The 19,959-nt window shown below is 35.0% G+C and overlaps 1 protein-coding gene across 2 annotated transcripts in view; it reads right to left on the bottom strand.

The window, feature by feature from the left end:
* Positions 1-19,404: 19,404 nt before the first annotated feature.
* LOC145689918 (tRNA N(3)-cytidine methyltransferase METTL6) overlaps positions 19,405-19,959 on the bottom strand; it is a 249,456-nt gene continuing 248,901 nt past the window's right edge. For both annotated transcript variants that reach the window (XM_081764270.1, XM_081764268.1), the window contains one exon: positions 19,405-19,959. The gene's annotated coding sequence lies outside the window, so the exon portion shown is untranslated.

The following is a 19,959-nucleotide window of genomic DNA, read 5'->3' on the forward strand; positions in this document are numbered from 1 at the left end:
GGGTGATAATTGCAACATCGCTTTCTTTTTCAGCAGGTCAACTGGAAGGACTTGTTGAATTATCCCTTCCATGTAAAAAAGAAACACGTGTTTTCTTCAATGGTGTTCCGCTTCCTTTGAAGCCGCCTGGGGGCGATTTTACTTTATTTGGCGCTTGATTCAATGGGGAGGTACTAATTGTGACAGAATGACTTTATAATTAGGTCAAGTGGGAAGTTTTAGGATTTATCGTAGAGTCACGTTAGCGTTGGTAGAGGTCAATGCCCACCACGAAACTCCAGCTGTGGGAATAATTAGGAGTCTTAGCGCCCTATTGATCTTCGGGATCAACTCATCTAACCTCTATTAAATAAATATTATATAAATGTGAGGCTCGTCTCTGCAATGCAAGTTTGGGAACTTACAATACAGAGTGGCATCGAGGAGCGTATAAGCTATGCTTAAAAGAAATAAAAAAAGAGAGAGAGAGAGAGAGAGAGAGAGGGGAGAGTTAGAAAGTTGTATAACTTCCAATGAGTTAATATAATAACTCAGTCTTGTATATTTGTAATTAGTTTTGTGAATTCATTTTTGATAAGATATTTTTACAAAATCGCTTAGAGCATCAATAATATTTTTGTATATATATGTCATTTTCTTAATTGTTAGGATTTATATATACACATTCTCATAATGTTTATACTAGTAATGTTTTCATTATTAGATATTACAATTCTTTGAAAATATGTCATTGTAGTATTTATATACAATCAACAGAGAAAGGAACTAAACTAGGTAGAACATTGTTCTATTGTTGTTTCGATGAAGACTGTCTTTTTCTGTCGTTGGTCACTCTGATGCAGCTTTGTCATTAAATAACCGTTTCCAATGCAATAGTATTTTTGTAACTTTAACAATTTAACATGTTCTTAATAAATATTTAACACGAGTTATGAGATATCTACGTATGTGTAGATGAACATTTACACTTTGTTTTACTGATAGGCTTTATTTGTGGTCAACATACATACACGTTTGTCCATCCATTGTCAAATGTTATTAGTAGCAGACGTACATATGTTTATGCTACCTTGTTGTTTTCACTGATGTCCTTTTGTTTTATTCCTTAAAAGGAGTTAATCACGTATGTCTCATGAGTTGTCCTGTTTTCCTTAGGATCGTTAGCAAATATTCTTTTTGTTCGTAATTTCATGAGAAGTAAGATTATTTTGCCGCTCATACGGGTTCGAGATACAGACCCTTCTTGTACTAGTGAATAGTCAGTTATCTTTCTAAGCGAATCAGGGATCGAGGCTCAGAAGAAAAACACAAAGCACTTGTTGCTACTGGCTTCTATTGGCGAAACGACACATAAATATGAACAAGCAGTTTTTTTCGGTTCCTCAAATTTTCAATGGATATAACTACGAAGCGCCCACATAATTAGGGAAACGTTACAGAAAAAATATTAATCGTATCCACTTATGGACATTTGTATACATTGAATTAGTGAACCATTTTTTGCTGTTTTTAGTCAGCAACTGTCACGGGTTTCCGTACTGTTCGTGGATAGACTCGCCTCGATTTCTTTGACAGGCTTACAGTATTTGGTAAATATTGCTGGAACTATTATCATAGATCACCGATGGCCAATTTCTTTAAACTGAGGGGCCGCATCATAGAAATTTCTACCTGGCGAGCACCGCAACTTCATTGACACTTTATATAGTATACGGTCATGATACCCTAGCCCAGAAATTTTCAAATTTACGGGTGTCTATTAAAACATCCATATTCAAAACACAGACACTCAAAATACCGACATTGCGAAAATCATATTTCTAAGAGAGTTTAACCTAAACTAACCTAAGCAACATTTGTGACGTGTCAGTGTAGTATGTTTCGTTGTCTATGTTTGGATTGTTGGTGTATTAAACGCAACCCTAAATTGAAGCAATTCAAGATTTCTCTCAGAGAATATTAGTTGAAGATAAGATTTATTCCAAATAATAACACGATACTCGAATTTTGCAGTAATTACTCGAATTTAGACTAGTTTTACCTGTTACTTTTTCAACATGAGCACTGGACGTTGATGAGAAGTGACCAGTTCTCCAAAGTTAATTTCGATAGAACAACAACATCAGTCGTAACAGGTCACAAGTGGATATCATTCAGTCGATTTCTTTGACTAGATTTTAATGCTTTCATAGAGGAAAATGTACACCATACATGTGTTTCCGAACATGACAACAATCCTTCTTAAAAAAGTCATTCACCTTGGGGAAGTTATCACTTTGCACCAATTTCCAAAACTGTAGAGCTCTTGCCTTTGCTACAGAAATGGATTACTTTGCATATCACACAACTGTAATTGAATATTTTCATCTACTCAAATATTACACCCCATGGGATTGTTAACTGAGACGAAATCCATAAATCGGTTTGTAAATTTTACGGAAAGCTTGTCAAGAAGTTCACTGCATAACATATTAAGATCTCCAAATTTTTCTCTATCACTTCTTTGTACGATGAAAAATATATGAAGTTTCTTTTTCCAAACGTTGATCTAAAAATCTTTATACGACTAATGAGCCCGTCTAGATATGCAACTAAGTCTGAAATGCATTGGTTTCGTCCTTGTAAGTAAATTCAGTACATTGAGGGGTTGCGTAATTTTGGTTAGGAATGCAAGACTCAAATTGAATTCCGGATTCTGCAGCTCGACTATTGATTTCACCCAGCAATTCGACATCAAAATCGTTAGAAATAGTTCTAATGCACATTAAAAGATGAAGTATATCTGTTACATCGGTCTATTCATCAATGACTAATGAAAAATACTCAAGACTGGTAAATGATGGCTTTTAATATATTGTGAATAGGAGTACTTAATTCTACAACTCTTGGTAATGGTTTGTTTTGATAGGGGAAGGTCTTTTGATTTATTTTCCCGGAGAGTTTTGACCATTTCTACCCAACATTTTTTCTTTCTTCTTATTCGCAAATTCAGCATCAGATATACACCTTCCCTTATATATTTCTGAACTCACAACAAAAGCGAGGAGAGAATGACTGAATTGGCATGGCGTCGTGGGAAAAAAAAATGTAGCGCATGCCTGTCCTCAGTAACTCATGTATTTTTCTACATTGTTCTGGTTGTAAGGGCGGCTGAGATTGTATTCCTTATGACACGAGAGAACTTGTAAACACACAAGATACTGTGGTTTATTACCTCGATTGTTCATGGAAACAAATTCAGTTTCCCAATTATCTTGAAACTTTCGGATGAAATGCACCAGGATCAGAGCTGCCAGGTTCTCAACAATGAAATCCCTCTAACCAATCTTAAAATTCCCTTTTGCTCGAAAAATATCCTTACACTCTCAAGGTTGGGTGAAATTATCTTTTATCATTTCTCAAACATATGTACGAAATGAAAAATAAATAAAATAAAAAGTTAATAGCACGTAAAAACATATACCTGCCCTCAATAGTACTGACGTTTAATAATATTCACAATCCATCATTTTTCACGTTTGCAACGTGAACCCAAACGGTATGCTTAAATTTTTAGGTACCTAACGTACCCTAATAACGAAATAAAACAGTACAACAGACTAATACACAAACTAATCTTAGCCTTAAATTTATTTTTGGTTTACGCGCCTAAACCATACTTCCACTTTGTGTATTAGTCCAAGTCATTACGTTTTTCAAATTGTTATGTATCCAATAAAATATACAAAAAAGGTTAACACTTATCTTCTGGAGAGCTGCGCGCAACCCGCGAACTCGTAGTTGGCCATTCCTGTCATAGGGCACTATTCAACAAATACAGCACTACACAGTGTTGTGAAAAATGTGTAATAAAAACGGAAGAGAGTAGTTTTCGCGAATTTCAAGCTACGAGTAAAATCTGCCTTACTCATATTTCATATCGTAGATTGACAAAACGCGCAAACACTAAATTAAAAATTACACTAAGGGCACAGAGATTAAAAAGGCGCCACTAAATAATTTTGGTAGCAAATAGTAAGTCAGCTTTGTAATTAACGTATTTGTAATTGTTTATTTTCTTTTTGTACCATTCTTTATTAAAAATATCAATTAGATAAATCCGTGCAGTAAGACGTTACTTGAATTACAATATCACTTTCGTTACTATCTTTTTATTATAATTAGGAAGGATTAGATTTCTAGGCTTTCAGCATCTATGGCCATTTAGCCCGTCACACACATATGAGGAATGACGTCCATCGACAATTACGCTGCCTGGGAAATTGAGGAGGGAAGGAAGCGGCCTGAGAACATTTTTCTAGGTACCATCTCGGCATCTGCCTGGTATGAATGAGGAAAACGCAAGAAAACTCATTCAGAATGGCTAGCCTGAAAAAGCCGTTACACCTGTCCGATAGAGTGTCCCCACCAAGAATCGAAACCGGAACCGTTCGCACCGAAGAAGAGAGCATTATTATAATTAATAATCACAACACTTATCCATAGATTACGCGCGTGGGTGACAAGTGTCCCCCAGTGATTTTTGTCTCACGCTGGCAACACTGTGTTGGTGTTCGGAGTCGCATATTTCAGTAGCTGAACGTTAATTGTTGGTGTTTGATGTGGCGGCAGTAGCATACTTCTGTTCCTTGTCTACAGTTCGTAAAAAATAAATTATCTCTGCAGCAGTATGTTTTAATAGGTGGGTGACACCTGTCACCCACGCGCCTAATCGTGCAACAAAATCATACGCGCCTAACGCAGGGTTAATTTATCCTTACGGAGTGATGTGGGAAGGCTACGGACATAGCTTAACGTCAGTAGTATTATTCATATCGCATGTGGGATGAAATCTATACCTACTATGCTTTTTTTCTTTTATGAATGATTTAATTTAGTTATCAGAAGTTTTATATACAGGGTTTGTCCGGGAAGTAATAGGACTGATTTTATTCCGCCATGACTGTACTTCGGAGCGTGCGCGCACCAACTGGATCCGGTAGAGGGCGTTCCTAGCTAACGAACGAGCGGCTGGTCAGTTGTCTCCGACACACGGAGAGTCAGGACAGGCTTTTTCGCGCGACGTGTTTCTGTGAGTGGTGCAAGCCGAAAATGCAGCGTTCGTTAGAGCAGAGGTACGCGATTAAATTCTGTGTTAAGCTCGGTAAATCTGCGACAGAGACGTTTGATATGATCAAGCAGGCTTACCCAGATGATGCTTTAGCAAGAAGTGGTGTGTTTCGGTGGCACAAGGCCTTTTCGGAGGGCCGGGAAGAGGTCGCCGATGAAGACCGTGCTGGAAGACCTTCGACTTCGACAAACACCGACAATGTGACTCGTGTGCGCGAAGTTTTGAACTCAGACCGTCGACTAAGTATTCGTTTAATTGCCCAGATGTTAAGTTTACCAAAAACTGTGGTTCATGAAATTGTGACGGAGCATTTGAACATGCGCAAGGTGTGCGCGAAGATTGTCCCAAAAGTGCTCACTGACGACCAGAAATTGCGGAGAGTGGAATTGTGCCAAGAAAATTTGAACGTGTGTGAAAGTGACCCCCAATTTTTGAATAACGTAATTACAGGTGACGAATCATGGATCTTTGAGTATGATCCCGAGACAAAGAGGCAATCTTCCGAGTGGCACACGCGGGTGTCTCCTCGCCCAAAAAAGGGAAGAATGAGCAAATCCAAAGTGAAAACGATTCTCATTGTCTTTTTTGACATCAAAGGCATCGTCCACGATGAATTTGTTCCTCCTGGACAAACCGTCAACGCCAAGTTTTACGTGGAAGTGCTCAAGAGACTCAAACGAAGGGTCAATCGGGTCCGACTAGACATTGGAGCCGACTGGAAGCTGCACCACGACAACGCCCCGGCTCACACCGCCTTTTTTGTGAACAACTACCTGACCAAGGCCGGCATCCCAACGCTTCCGCAGCCGCCCTACAGCTCAGATGTGGCCCCCCGGACTTTTTGTTTCCTCGCCTGAAACGCCCGATGAAAGGCAAGCATTTTGAGACGACAGAGGGGATCCAAGCAGCTTGCATGGCGGCTCTCAAAGCTATTCCGGAGAATGACTTCCGTGACGCCTTCAATGCTTGGAAATCGCGCTGGCAGCGCTGCATCGACGCAGAAGAAGCCTATTTTGAAAGTTTTTAAAGAATTGTAACGATTGGCTCAATAATTTTTTTTAAATCGACTCAGTCCTATTACTTTCCGGACAAACCCTGTACTGTATAATGACCTCAAGCATTGGTTTCATTTGTAGAAACATTGTCAATGTTCATACTTTATGAATGATTTATAACCTCCGCAGGAATAATAATGAAGTTTTATCTATATTTTGCGTCCTTTTACCACGACTGTACAATTCAGGAATAGTCCTAGGGAAGTCAGTTTTTTTTCTACTTTCATTTACGGAATGTAAGTCATGTATCCTAAATATGTACACTCATGTCCAAAATTATTGTTTATTTATTTATTTATTTCATTTTCCGCCGTAAGAACTTAGCGTTCATGGCTTCGTCAAGAGATACAGTTACTATTACAAGTTATAATAATAATAATTGCAAGAGATACGCTACAATTAGTATTACAATTATTAAAAAATAATATATAATAATACAATATATAAAGTAATAATATAAAATATATACGTAACAATAAAACAAACTAAGTGTACTTTTAGAGAAAATATAAATTTACCTTGTTTTATATATTTTAAAATTCAAATAAATTTTGATATTTACATTATAAAGAAAGATCACAGTGAAGATATTCATCTAAACCATAGAAAAGATGTTTGAGTAACAGTAACTTGAGGTGTCTTTTAAACTGCAAGTTTGGCATTCGTTTGACACGATCTGGTAATTTATTATAAAGTTTTATTCCTATGTGGTGTAACGAATTTTGAGTTCTTGTTAGAAGGAAATTTTGGATATGAATATGATTGGTTGTTCTTGTGTTGTATTCGTGTAGGTCCGAGTTGAGTTGAAAGTTTCTTTTATTCATATGTATAAATGAGGTTGTTTCTAGAATGTATATACACGGCAATGGTAATATTTTAAGTTTCTGAAACAGTGGTCTACTTGGTGTATGAAACGGGACTGATAACATTATTCGTAACATTTTCTTCTGCATAGTAAACACTTTCTTTGCATAACAGGTATTACCCCAAAAAATGATTCCATACGATAGAATTGACTGAATTAATCCGAAATAAATTGTTTTCAATGTTTCTGTAGTTAGAATCTTACTAACTTTACGTATAAGATATATTTTCGCGCTTAGTTTCCTCAACAAATCATTCACGTGATCGTCCCATGTTAACTTAGAGTCCAATTTTATCCCTAAAAATTTACAAGAGTCAGATACCTGTATGAGTTCCCCGTCTATACGTATTTGATGTATATTTAGAGAGTTCAGTTTTCCTTCATTAAAACTCATTATAGTTGTTTTCGCTGCATTTAAGTTAAGTTGGTTTGCTTTTATCCATTCTGTAATTTTATCTGTCGTGTTCTTAAATATGATTTCCTCGGAGCAAATATTATTTGGAATTTCAACTAAAATATTTGTATCATCCGCAAAAAGTACGCTTTTGTTTGGAACTATATAATCAGGAAGATCGTTAATGTAGATAAGGAAAAGTATAGGACCTAATATTGATCCTTGTGGAACTCCGTGCCTAATGTGTCTTACCTCTGACTTGGTTGGACCTATTTCTACATATTGCATGCGGTTAGTCAAATAGGAGTGGAACCATAAATTAGCATGACCTCTAATACCATAATTACGCAATTTATTCAATAAAATTTTGTGATTAACAAGGTCAAAGGCTTTTGTGAGATCCAGAAAAATTCCATATATTTTATTTCTTCTCTCTCTCGCTTTATATATATCACTTAGAAAAGCAACTACAGCATTGTTAATTGATTTGCACTTTCTAAACCCGAATTGGCTCTTCGTGAAGATTATATTTTTTTCAAAAAAGGGCACCAATCTGTTATACATAACTTTTTCTAAAATTTTGGAGAAAACAGATAGAATAGAGATAGGACGATAATTTCCTGGGTCAGTAGTTGATCCTTTTTTGTGTATAGGTCTTATTTTTGCAAGTTTAAGATCTTCTGGAAATGTTCCCGTTTCAAGAGAGGAATTGCATATATCAGTCAACGGTATAAGAAAATATTCGGCACACATTTTAAGCAAGTAATAAGGAATATCGTCGGGCCCAGAAGATTTTTTCGTCTTCATTTTTTTAATAATCGATCTTATTTCTAACTCTGTGGTAGGTATTAAGTATATAGATACAGAATTACTAGATAATTTTATGTTGTTAGTCTTTTCAGACTCAGAATTTGAGTATTTTTTCGCAACGTTGGCAAAAAAATCATTAAGTAGGTTTGCAATATGTTGTTTATTTGTTATTTCTCGGCCATGCTGAATTATTTTTTTAATTTCTATTTTTTGCGTTTTTGATGCGGTTGATTGTTCATTTACTACTTGCCATAGTGTTTTGTTCTTGTTATCAGATTTAGATATCCTATTTGATGTGTGCATTTTCTTTGCTTCTTTTATTACACCTTTAAGAATACTCCTATATTTATTAAAATATTCTTTTAGTTTCCTATTATTCGTCCTTTTTACAATTGTATGTAGTTGTTTCTTTCTCATGCAGGAATTAATTATGCCTCGTGTTATCCAGTTGCATCTAGTTTTGTGAGAATATACCTTTATCTTTTTAAGTGGAAAGGCTATTTCGAAATAGTGCCTAACTGTATTAATGAACTGTCTGTATTTATTGTTTACGTCATTTTCTAGTAGTGTGTCCGTCCAGTCTTCCTTGCTAAGAAGATATTGAAAGTACTCCACGTTCGTTTCATGAAAGTTTCTTGCCCACTTACATTCTTTTCTATCAATTTTCCGATCTTGGTGTTGAAGTGTTATGTTTATTTGAACTGCATTATGGTCGGAGAGTGATGTGTTAAGATTATTTGCTTTAAAGGAAGTAGTTTCATTATCTATTATAATTTGATCTATACAAGATTCTGAGTTTTCTGTAATGCGGGTTGGAGTGTTTATAGTGTGTTGTAGGCCGAAGGATTGCAAAGTGTTTGATAATAATGTTAGGTGATTTGATGGTGTCAGGAAATCAATGTTTAGGTCGCCACATAATACGATTGGTTTACTTTCTTTCTTAACTAGAGTTAACAGTTGTTCTAATTTTTCAATAAAACGGGGAAATGTCGCATGTCTATAAATATGTTGTTGTGATAATGAATTCGCCCGGTATTCCTTACAATGTTAGTATACGTATAATCGGCAAATGCATGTATGTGGCAAATTTCATGTCAAAATAGCAGTAAATAAGAACAGTAAAACGAAAACAAAACTTTGTTGTCCATTTAGCAACATTTTGTTTTACTCATTCTAATTTTTGTATTTATTATTCTTTTCCTATGAAATTTACCAAAAATATACATTTCCCGATTATACACATAGTATCAGTATTAAAAGTACCCTGCAAAATCATTATCAAATTACTTTCTTACAAGAAGACAGTTATAGATATGGGACAATAATTTTGGACATGAGTGTACAATACGGAAGTAAATATATTTCACCCTTCCTCCTTCATATGTTAATAGCATACATTTATTTATGAAAAAAAAAATCAATTGACAATGATACATATAAAATGCAATATTAATTTGTTTTACGTGTTCTCTTTATTAAAAGAGAATTTTTTAATTAATATTTAACCCATTAACGCCGGAATTATTTTTTGTTTTCAATTCTAATGAAATTTGTAATTTTGGTTCATTTAGGTGTAAAGACCACCCAGGAGAAATTTTTAGTTCGTGACGTAAGCGGTTTCGTTGGGGTACCCCGTGATCATATGAACACGCTAGGCGTTTAAATACATACTTTCAAATATTATGCTAGATGGATGCCCTGTTAAATTATTAAGACATATGCAAAATAGAAAAACATTTATTGTGTTACAAGCTGTTACACACTAAAAGACAAAAAGAAACACAGTATTGGGGCTATGGAATTATCAGTTTATGGAGCCCATTATCTATGGGACTTTATGGAAATTGAAAAAAACAGTCAGTGCACAAGCCCACATTGCATTTGAAACATTTCGTACGAACTGTGCTTGAACACAATGTACCTGCACAACGTCTACGCTCAGAGTGAATCACTAAATGGTCCCTTCCATCTTGACGAACATCATCGCTTACACGATATTGTTGACTGCTGAGCTAAGAAATAGCTGGACGTCCTGTACCTAATGATACGGTCTTATATTTTTGCAAATAAGTTTGGACGATATGCCTTCGAAATTTTAAGTGTGAGATGTCTATTCTGGTTTTTCTCAACAAAAGCCATTCATTTTGTACCGATACGTCAATCATCCAAGAGAAAAGAGTCCACCACCACTTTTTGGATCTGATCCCAATACGATAATATGAGATATTCTGGTCCATTTGACTAGTACCTCCCATGTGCTTGTTGTATTCTCCGAATACATATGGACGAATAACACGCACTTTCTTCTTTTCACTCTGGGAATATCGCTAGACACTAGAAAGAGGCTGCGTCCCATGACATGTAGACGCAGTTGTGACGACAGAGTTGTCTACCCAACGTACAACACAAATTTCATTAACATTTTTGGCTACCTCAAAAGTGCCGCGTGTTCTTTTTTTCATCTCCTTGGAATTTGTAATAGGACAGTCCTTGGTCACTCTATTTTCTCGAATCGTACCAGTAGCATTGTATCCCCTACTCTTGAGGTGCACTAGAAGAGGGATTCCTGTGAACAGGTTGTCGAAGTAAATGTGGAATGGTAGATATTTCATACTGGATGGTAACTCGTCTATCATGGTAAGCATAGGAGCTGCGCACTTACCAAACTGTTCTTTATACTCACTCCGACCTCTCGGATTTTCCCCTTGATATACATCAAAATTAATCAAATATCCAGATGAAGTGTTTAGACATCAAACTTTATACCCAAAACAGATAGGTTTCCCACGGATAAACTGTTTACAACCATGCTTACCAAAATATTGCACCATACATTCATCAAAGTCAATATTCTGTTCTGGCTGAAATAAGGAAATGAAACGTTTTTTGAAGTAACATCATGAATGGATGCAGCTTCCACATTTTATCATCTTCAGTTGGTCGAATATTATCAGCACAGTGAACAAAACGACATATGTCCAAAAATCGATTTCTTCGCATAGCATTCACTACCAGTTCATTTCTTACATCACCTGCTCCCTCCCAATACGACCTTTTTCGAAGGAACTGTATTGTACCCAGAAAGCAAAAGAATTGCAATAAAAACTCTCATTTCGTCTTTAGTAATTCCAGGCGGATTACAGTTTTTGAAAACAGCATATTTGTTAGATTCCGAAACAAGCAAATCTAAAACTTCATCATCGAAAATCATTTCAAAACATTATGTAGGAGATTTTCCACGAAATGTCGAGAAATCTGCCTCAGGAAACACAGTTGCGGCCGCTTTTATGCCTTCATGTGTCCAAATATTGACCACTGTCTTCTTTTTCTTAAAACGATTACCTTTCTTCTGGTGGGGAGACATTGTTGGTGACTCATCTTGCGTATCATCCTCACCAAGTCGGGTGGTATCCGTAAAAACTACTTCAGCGTGACTGGTAAGTTGACGCTCTGTAAGGTTGTCAATGAGTCTACTGCCATACTCTTCTCCTGAATCTTCATCCGAAAAGATGTTTGGTTCCGGGGGTTCAAGATATATGTCTTGTACTTCTTGCACGTCATCCGATTCCAAAATATCAAGGATTTGTTGCAGTGAAAGACCTCTGTAACAAAAAAATATACAATTACCAGAAACAGTACTAGCAAAAGTCATTTCTAATAATAATAATAATAATAATAATAAAGAAGTGAAACGAATAAAGCAAGTCAAATGAAATCACTTATAAACTGTTCTAAATTGATAAATCTGCAAAAATTTACTGTACTATTTATATTTTTACATACGCACGTAAGAAAGAAAAACCTGCCTAAACGCCGTGCGTGTTCACACGATCACACTGATGAAAAACTTGAATAAGCGTGCCCCAGATATTTTCAGGTGAGTCAAATCTAATTAGTTACAAACTTTGTCATCTCTAAAACAAAACCCAGTACAAAATCACTTGAAAGGATAAGATATAAGAATATTTGTTAATACTTACTTTGAGGACGATTCCATTTTTCTTCTATTTCTTGCGCACTGCTGATAACTCAGTCTCTAGGTAGCATTCACGCCGCAATGTGGAAGTTGTTTTGTTTGAACATCGTGGCCAGAACCTTCTCCTAGTAGACCACACCAACAATGTGACGAAACCACTAAAAGTGTGTTACACAAGACTTATTTTCATAAATACTAACCGCTGTGATCATATGATCACGCACGGCGCTAATGGGTTAAATACAAACGTATTTTTCCCTTATTTGAATGTCCTTTTAACATTCTTTATCTCAGATTTACCCTATCCAATTTTAATTTTGGATTCCTACCTACTATCCCAGTCTTTATGAAAACTTCACTTGTACTGAATTTAAATTTCGGCTCCTACATGTTAGCACAATCTATTAAAATATGATGGAGCATGTCGAGATTGGCGCTTCACTTAAAACAACATACACACAATATAAAGCAGGTTAATGTGGTAGATTCAGCAAAAACAAAGAAACACCGGGAGATTAAAGAATCATTCTTTATTCATAAATATAAGCCAGCTTTAAATGTGGATTTTGGTAACATTGATAGAATCTGGTTACTTACCTTTAATGTATATTTTGGATCAATCAATAGTGACGTAACATAGACATCGCGCTTTCTTCAACTCTGTTCATTCTTTCGCACTGTGCTCTGCTCGTGGTATTTTAGCATCCTTCATGTTATATTTATCTGTTCTGTGGTTTGTATTCCTTTTTCCAAACTTTTTTTTTCTCATTCGTTTTTATCCTTGTTACCGTACCCTTGAGAACGGAACTAGCTCGGTATTCCGAAACGTATGGAGTGTTTAATTTTCCCGCGGAAGGATTTATTGGTAAGTAACCAAATTTTATTAATTCCCTTATATGAATTTAATATTTGCTTCATAAATGTTCTTCCAATTTATACGGAAACTTCACATTAACTGAATATTTGTTTTCTAAGTTATCCCAATCTGTTACAACTTCACTTTTTCCGAATTTAACTTTGGCTTTCTACATGTTATACTGATCTTTATGAAGTTTTTACGTCTGAAGCCGATGAGATTCCCAGATGTTACGCCATTTGTTGTCCATAATTCTCCTCATCTAAATTTAATACTTGCTCATGATTTTTACATCTTCTCGTAAGCATACAAAAGACATCATTTACTCCTGAATGTTCATGTGTAAGTACTTTATGGCAAAAGAAAAAGAAAAAGAAAAAAAAGTATGGTAAACTTATGGTAAAGACAGGGTCACCTAACATTTGCTCACGGCTAAACTCGCCTTCATTATGCTACTTTATTTCTAAATAAATACTGCTGAAACAAAATTCCAGGCACATGTGAGTTCTCCCCTAAAGAATAATAATAAGTCAGTATATGTACTTGCTACTAAGCATTTGTACAGAAGAATTCCATTTAAATCATACAATGCAGTGTACTCTCTTGCACACTAAAAGTTTTATAAGTTCCAATTTACCCAGGTTTCTTTTATACAGGATTGTCACTATTTACTCCTATATATATATATATATATATATATATATATATATATATATATATATATATATATATATATATATATATATATATATATATGGGTCATTTGCAAATAAATTGGCTTTTTCGAGACTAAAAACGGCGAAAGTTAAATAATTAAAATATGATTCTCTTTATTAGCACTCATCATACGCACTAAAAATTTAAACCGTTCATGGTCGAGGCCAATTCATTTATTAAGATTTTCACCATTTTTACAGCAAAAAGAGAAATCCATGCATCAGGAGAATGACAGCGAAGCCAGGAGAATGACATTTTTTTTTTTTTTTTTTTAATTTTATGCTTATAACTAGCAGCCAGAGACTCACATAACCTTAAGCGTTAATACAAGGATAGTCTTTAACTATAGTTAAAAAGTAAGGAGTCAGAGCATGAAAAAAGTTTAAAATTATATTATTATATAAAGAATAGGGAGAATGTAAAATAATAAAGTGATATGTATGACATAATACTTAGTTTTAATTACAAGATGCATACAAACGTATATAATATATTGTAAGTTTTAGAAAATGATATATAACAGTAACATCACAGTCGTTCAATCTAATTTAAATTCACATTTCTATGTGCGAAACTAGGAACAGCAACACGCTATCTTAAAGAATATAACCTATGACACACATTCTAACCTGAAACTCGACGGCTATAAGACAAGAAGTCTGAAAATAAACATACTGTTTCATCATACAAGCTTTGTTTGTTGGAAAGTATAAATTTAATGCAATAGATATATTTTTCACACAACTTCTATAAAACAAGATCTTACCTAAAATAGTGTGACTTTTGTCCGTATTCAATAATAAATGTAAGAGACCGATCATTAGATTTTACAATACTGTAGAAGCAAATGTATTATTAAATTTAAAAGAACTTACACAGAGTACTTGTTTACCATTCTATACTTAAAATTTATAGAACGCACGCTGTCCTTTTACAATAATTTCTGGTTGTGGAAGAACTTCAGTAACTTCATGAACATTACAACTGTAAGTAATACCATTGAGGTTCCTCTTCCGTAGTCTCGTGTCTTTATCACATTGAATAAGATATTCAATGTTCACTTCACCATCCTTCACATCACTTCTACACAGTGCAATGTACTGAAATGACCTCTTCCTACCCTTTATATTAATGCGAATAAATTTTCCCTCTTTAATGCGTCCCGAAGTAGTAACGTTTGCACAAGATGCATCATCATCACTACTATAAATGACTTCAACTCTGAGTTTCTCTTTGGCTGGAATTTGAGAATTAGAGTACTGGCCTAATTCATAGTGATAACAATAGCCTCTATAATCAAAACAAGACTGCATTCTCATTCTGAGTAATCGTCTGTTACTTGTGTCCTTTTCAGTGACCACTTGATGTACAGACATGGTTCCTTTAAATTTTTTTACCTTTTTCTTGGATAATTTGCGCTGCATTTGTTTAATATCATCCGATGGTATCTCTTCAATGATTACACTTTGTATGCTCTCTTTTAAACACTTTACTATAGGTTTGCTACATTGACTTGATACCTAGTCTTTCGTTGCAAGCGCTGCTATCGGCTGGAGGAATTCCACTCGCTTTCTCTCGCTTAGCAACAGCTGAACCATTATTGGATCAACGCGTAGGTGTGTGAGAGTGTGAGCGTTAGTTCGCATTTTTGCCACGGCTCAATACATTTTGGCAGCACAATAAAGCTGCTGAGTTTGCAATATCCTTACCCTGTGCTACTGTTGTCTGCCACTCGTTTGCACGTGCCTCCAATGCCATCTGGTGCGCCTTTACCATGACCAGCTTCATGATAGTTCCAGGTGGCTTTAGATATGTTTGGGTACATTTCAAAAAAATCACTGCACAAAACACTAAACATCAAGTTATTCCTATATTGAGTAACAGGGCTATCACTCCAGAAATGGATTATATCTATAGTCGGAGTCAGACCCTGTGCATTGCCACTTGTTGTCTTGATCCTCCAAAGTTAAATGACTGTATTTCTTCTGAATACTTACATGCATAATTCTCACTAAAATCAATGTGAATTATTGCTTCTCTTTGAGTTATGGTCGCTTTTTGCAATCTCAAACTATTTTGTTGGTGTCTTACTCGAGCCACATGCTTCGAAAATTTATCTACTGTTTCTATTAACTCATTTGCTATTTTTGAAACTGTCGTATTTATTTTTTCTTTAACAACTTTTTTCACTGATTTGACCGATCCATTGTTATCTGTGTAATTTTCAGTTTTTGTGATCCACTTTGAATATTCGGCTTCATAATCATCAAATTCCTTGAAAATGATTGTTTTCTTGTTGCATCTTTCACATTCTCTTAACGAACATTATTCCTCTTGCGAGTCACAGCAAATTAATTCCAACACCGAATCTGGTTTTGACACATCTAAACAGCCATATGTATAGAGAGCTTTGATTAACATTTCCATATTTGAATGCTTCACACATTTGCACATCTCTCTTTCAGTGATAGTCATTTTCATCAATTTTGGCCGGTACCGGGTAAACGTGCTACAGCTGATATATTTCCTTTTCGGGTTATCTCTCAAATACTTTGTACTCGTATATAAGGTGGTCATGTTATCTTCCAATACTCTTCGTTGATGCTTTCCACACTTAGAACTGACATAATCCTTTTTTCCTGGGAATATTGTACTGACATTGTCTTGCTCGTAAAATGAGATGATATCTTGTTGAAGCTTCAGAGTAGCTGTCTTGCGCACTCTGGTATTTTCTGCCTCTAACATTTTTACGCGCCCTCTCTTCCGAAATCTAGCTGTGGACAACATCCGATACGTTTTTAATATTTTTCTTCTGGTTATTAAGTGTAACATTCGTTTTTTTTTTTTTTTCTCTCTCTCTCTCTCTGAACATCCACCCTTCATTGTCTCAACTGTTGATTAATAACTTCACCAAAGAGATGTCCTTTTCTTATTTTTTGAAGCTATGAGCTCTCCTACTTTCTTTCTTGGAGTTAAAAATGATTCTTTGAGCAATGATTTAGTTTTCAATCTTTGCAGCCATTTCTTGTATTTATCCAACTTTCTCTTCAGACATTTAATCACTTCATCTTTTACTCTCAACTCGCGATTTTTCTCTTCTCACTTTCTTTTTCTCCTGTTCTGTTGTCTTTATAATTTCTGCCACAATTTCTTGGGAATGTGGAACATCGTTGCGTTCCGAAGCACTGTCTGGTGGGACAATATCACAAGAAATAGTCGTATTACTTGCTACTCTCCGCCTTTGTCTCATTCTTGCTGTGTTTTGACGCCACTGTTTTCTCTTCATTCGCTTTTTCCTTTCTGACATTTCTTTGATGAGCTTAACCTGTCCTTTCTTCCGTCTTCTTTGGTATTTCATTCTGGACTTTTCTTTCAATTCTGCAGCGAGGGAAGGACACTCCTCAGCCTTTTGCTTCAGTCTCTCATATCTTCGACGTTCAACTTCCCTTTTTTATCTAAAGACGCTCTTCATTACTTTGCTTCTTTCTCGCCATCTGCAAGTGACAAGGAAGTCCACTTCAGATCCCTTACAAGTAACGTGTGGGTGCTCTGACTACTGATCATGTAGTATTTGCCATTCTCCTGGCACGAAAATGCCAGGAGAATGACTGCGTAATTATGACAGGGGAATGACATTTTGCTAACATTTCGTTAAAATCTTACACCGTATTTATCTGTTACATGAAATGATGTACTTATTTTAAACATATCTGTTTTGTCTCTCTCAAGAAAGCTAATTAATTTATATATTGTAAAAAACAAACTAAAATGACTTACCAGAAGAATGACTGGAAATGCTGCAAAAAATCACACACCTACTTCGCAGTACACTTACTCAGAAACTGGCTGAGCAATAGGCAGGTTGAACAGTTGCTAATATCACAGACAGAAGGTACTATCTGTATAAAAATGAACTTTTACGATTTTGTACATGTAATCAAATGTGATCTTGAAAGAGACGAGAAATAACCCAGGAGAATGACAGAAATATTAAGGACAGAGTTTGATGTTATAGAAACTATTATAAAAATGTTTTTTGCTTTCTCTTTTTGAATTGAAAAAGTGCCATATATTTCAAGTATTGTATGTGAAATTTATGAAATAGAATTGACATCAAAAGAAAATATACAAGAGTTATTAGTAATAATTGCACATAGGAACACCCAGGAGAATGACATTTCTATTCATCTTTCCTCTCAAAATATATTAAATCATTACGAACTATGTAAAAAATACCGATTACCAGATTGACATATTTATAAATAATATGTCTCTCGAAAAGAACTCATTTTTAAAAACAATTTTTTAACTTACTATTGAAAGACTTCAAAAGGCCAATCTATTTGCAAACGACCCATATATATATTAGTATTTCACTCTTTATATGTGTTTTCTCTATCAAGAGTTAATATTAGTACTATGACATATGAAACCCTGAGATTCAATGCCACGTTGACATAAGCTCTCCACTTACTTTTGTCCTTAACTCAGTGAATGCAGTTTTCTGCGTTTAGCTTATTCCTATTGCTCTTTTTGCGACTAGTACTGTCATCTTTTTTTCCTATGATGCATTCCATGATTTCTCATTACTTATATGTATTTCCTTTATCAAAAATGAAATGAAATTTTTGAGTTTTACGTCCCATGCTTAATGCCGGTTAGGCTAAAGCAGACGGTGATGATGAGAAATGAGTTAAATGGTGGAATGAAAGAAGCGGGAGGAAACGGGAGAACCCCGCGGGATCCCATGCACCAAGAGGTGAACGTTCTACCACTAAGCCACAGCGGCTCATTTCCTTTATCAAGTTTTAGCATTCTACGATGTTTAAAATGTGTTCCGAAGCACATGCTTTGTCTCCTACTCCTTAAAAGCATATTTATGTAACTTAAATCTCTTCACAATTTACAAAGGAAAATCAATCATGTTGATAAGTAAATGAAAAAAGAAGACTTTTTATTAATCTACTTAACACCATGTACCTCTTTTCTCAAAGAAATAATTTCTATTCCAAAGCAAGAATTTCTCTAATGTAAATCTACAGTAGCTTTCTCTCACATAGAGAGCATACACTTTTTTTTTTTTTTTTTTTTAAAGAGAAAGATTTAAATTTATATACGTAAAATTTTTTCTAATCAGCTGATACCTTCGTGCTACAATGTTCACCTGTGCTCTCTGCTGTCCCTAATTCTATTCCAGCTCACGGTAATTGTCTTTTATGATTCATAAATGACTTGGGCGTATTTTCTTAAACGTTTTAGAATCTTCAGTTAATTTTCTACGAAGTTCTATTTCACTTTACAAAAATAAATAAATAAGCTTTTAATTATGAAAAAGATTTTTAATTTTGCAAACACGACTCATGTATGTTCTGTGAAGTCATTACCTTCACCATAATTTACTGGACATAAACCTTACCGGATATTTCAGTGAAGAAAAGTGTTCACCATTCCTTCCTGAGATCCCATGTATATGTGACATTTCATCAAGTACATATTTTCATGAATAAGCACCGTGCATGTGAGTTTTTCTATTTCACTGAACATAACACTCCACAGATTTTTTTTTATTAATCTGCACTCTTAAAATCGGAAAAAAATTTTTTAAATAAAACATGACACACTACGTTTAATAAATATTTATTTACAAATTTGATTATATAAGTAAATTACCCACTACCAATTTATTCTCCCAATTCCCAACACTTGCACATTACTTTTATGGTATTCCTAGAATTTGTTGATCTATAAAATTGTTTTTCCTTGTACGTTTTAACTATTTGTACTATTTTTAAAGTTTTATTTACACAGTATTCGCACACACTACAGAGTAGCCCAAAAGTAGGATACAGACCTGCATCGATCAAATATGGCATTTTAATTTTTAAAATAATGAATTTATTTGCATTGGTTTGTTCCGAGCTTAAGATATAAGTGAAAATACATTAAGAACAAATAAGGAAGAAACTAAGTCAATACCTGTATGGATAACAATAAGTAAAAGATATAAAATGCCATGAGCGATCAGTACGGGACTATATACCTACTTTTGGGCCACCCTGTATACTGCATTTTCTTTCTTCTTATTGTTTACATATTTCTTGTGCCAGATTCATCCTTCTGCTTTCTCTGACAAATTAAAACTTCTGTCTGGTATGTGCAATTCTACCTCCATGATT

Source organism: Thermobia domestica, chromosome 7, assembly GCF_964235325.1.
Source record: "Thermobia domestica chromosome 7, izTheDome1.hap1.1, whole genome shotgun sequence".
NCBI lineage: Eukaryota > Metazoa > Arthropoda > Insecta > Zygentoma > Lepismatidae > Thermobia > Thermobia domestica.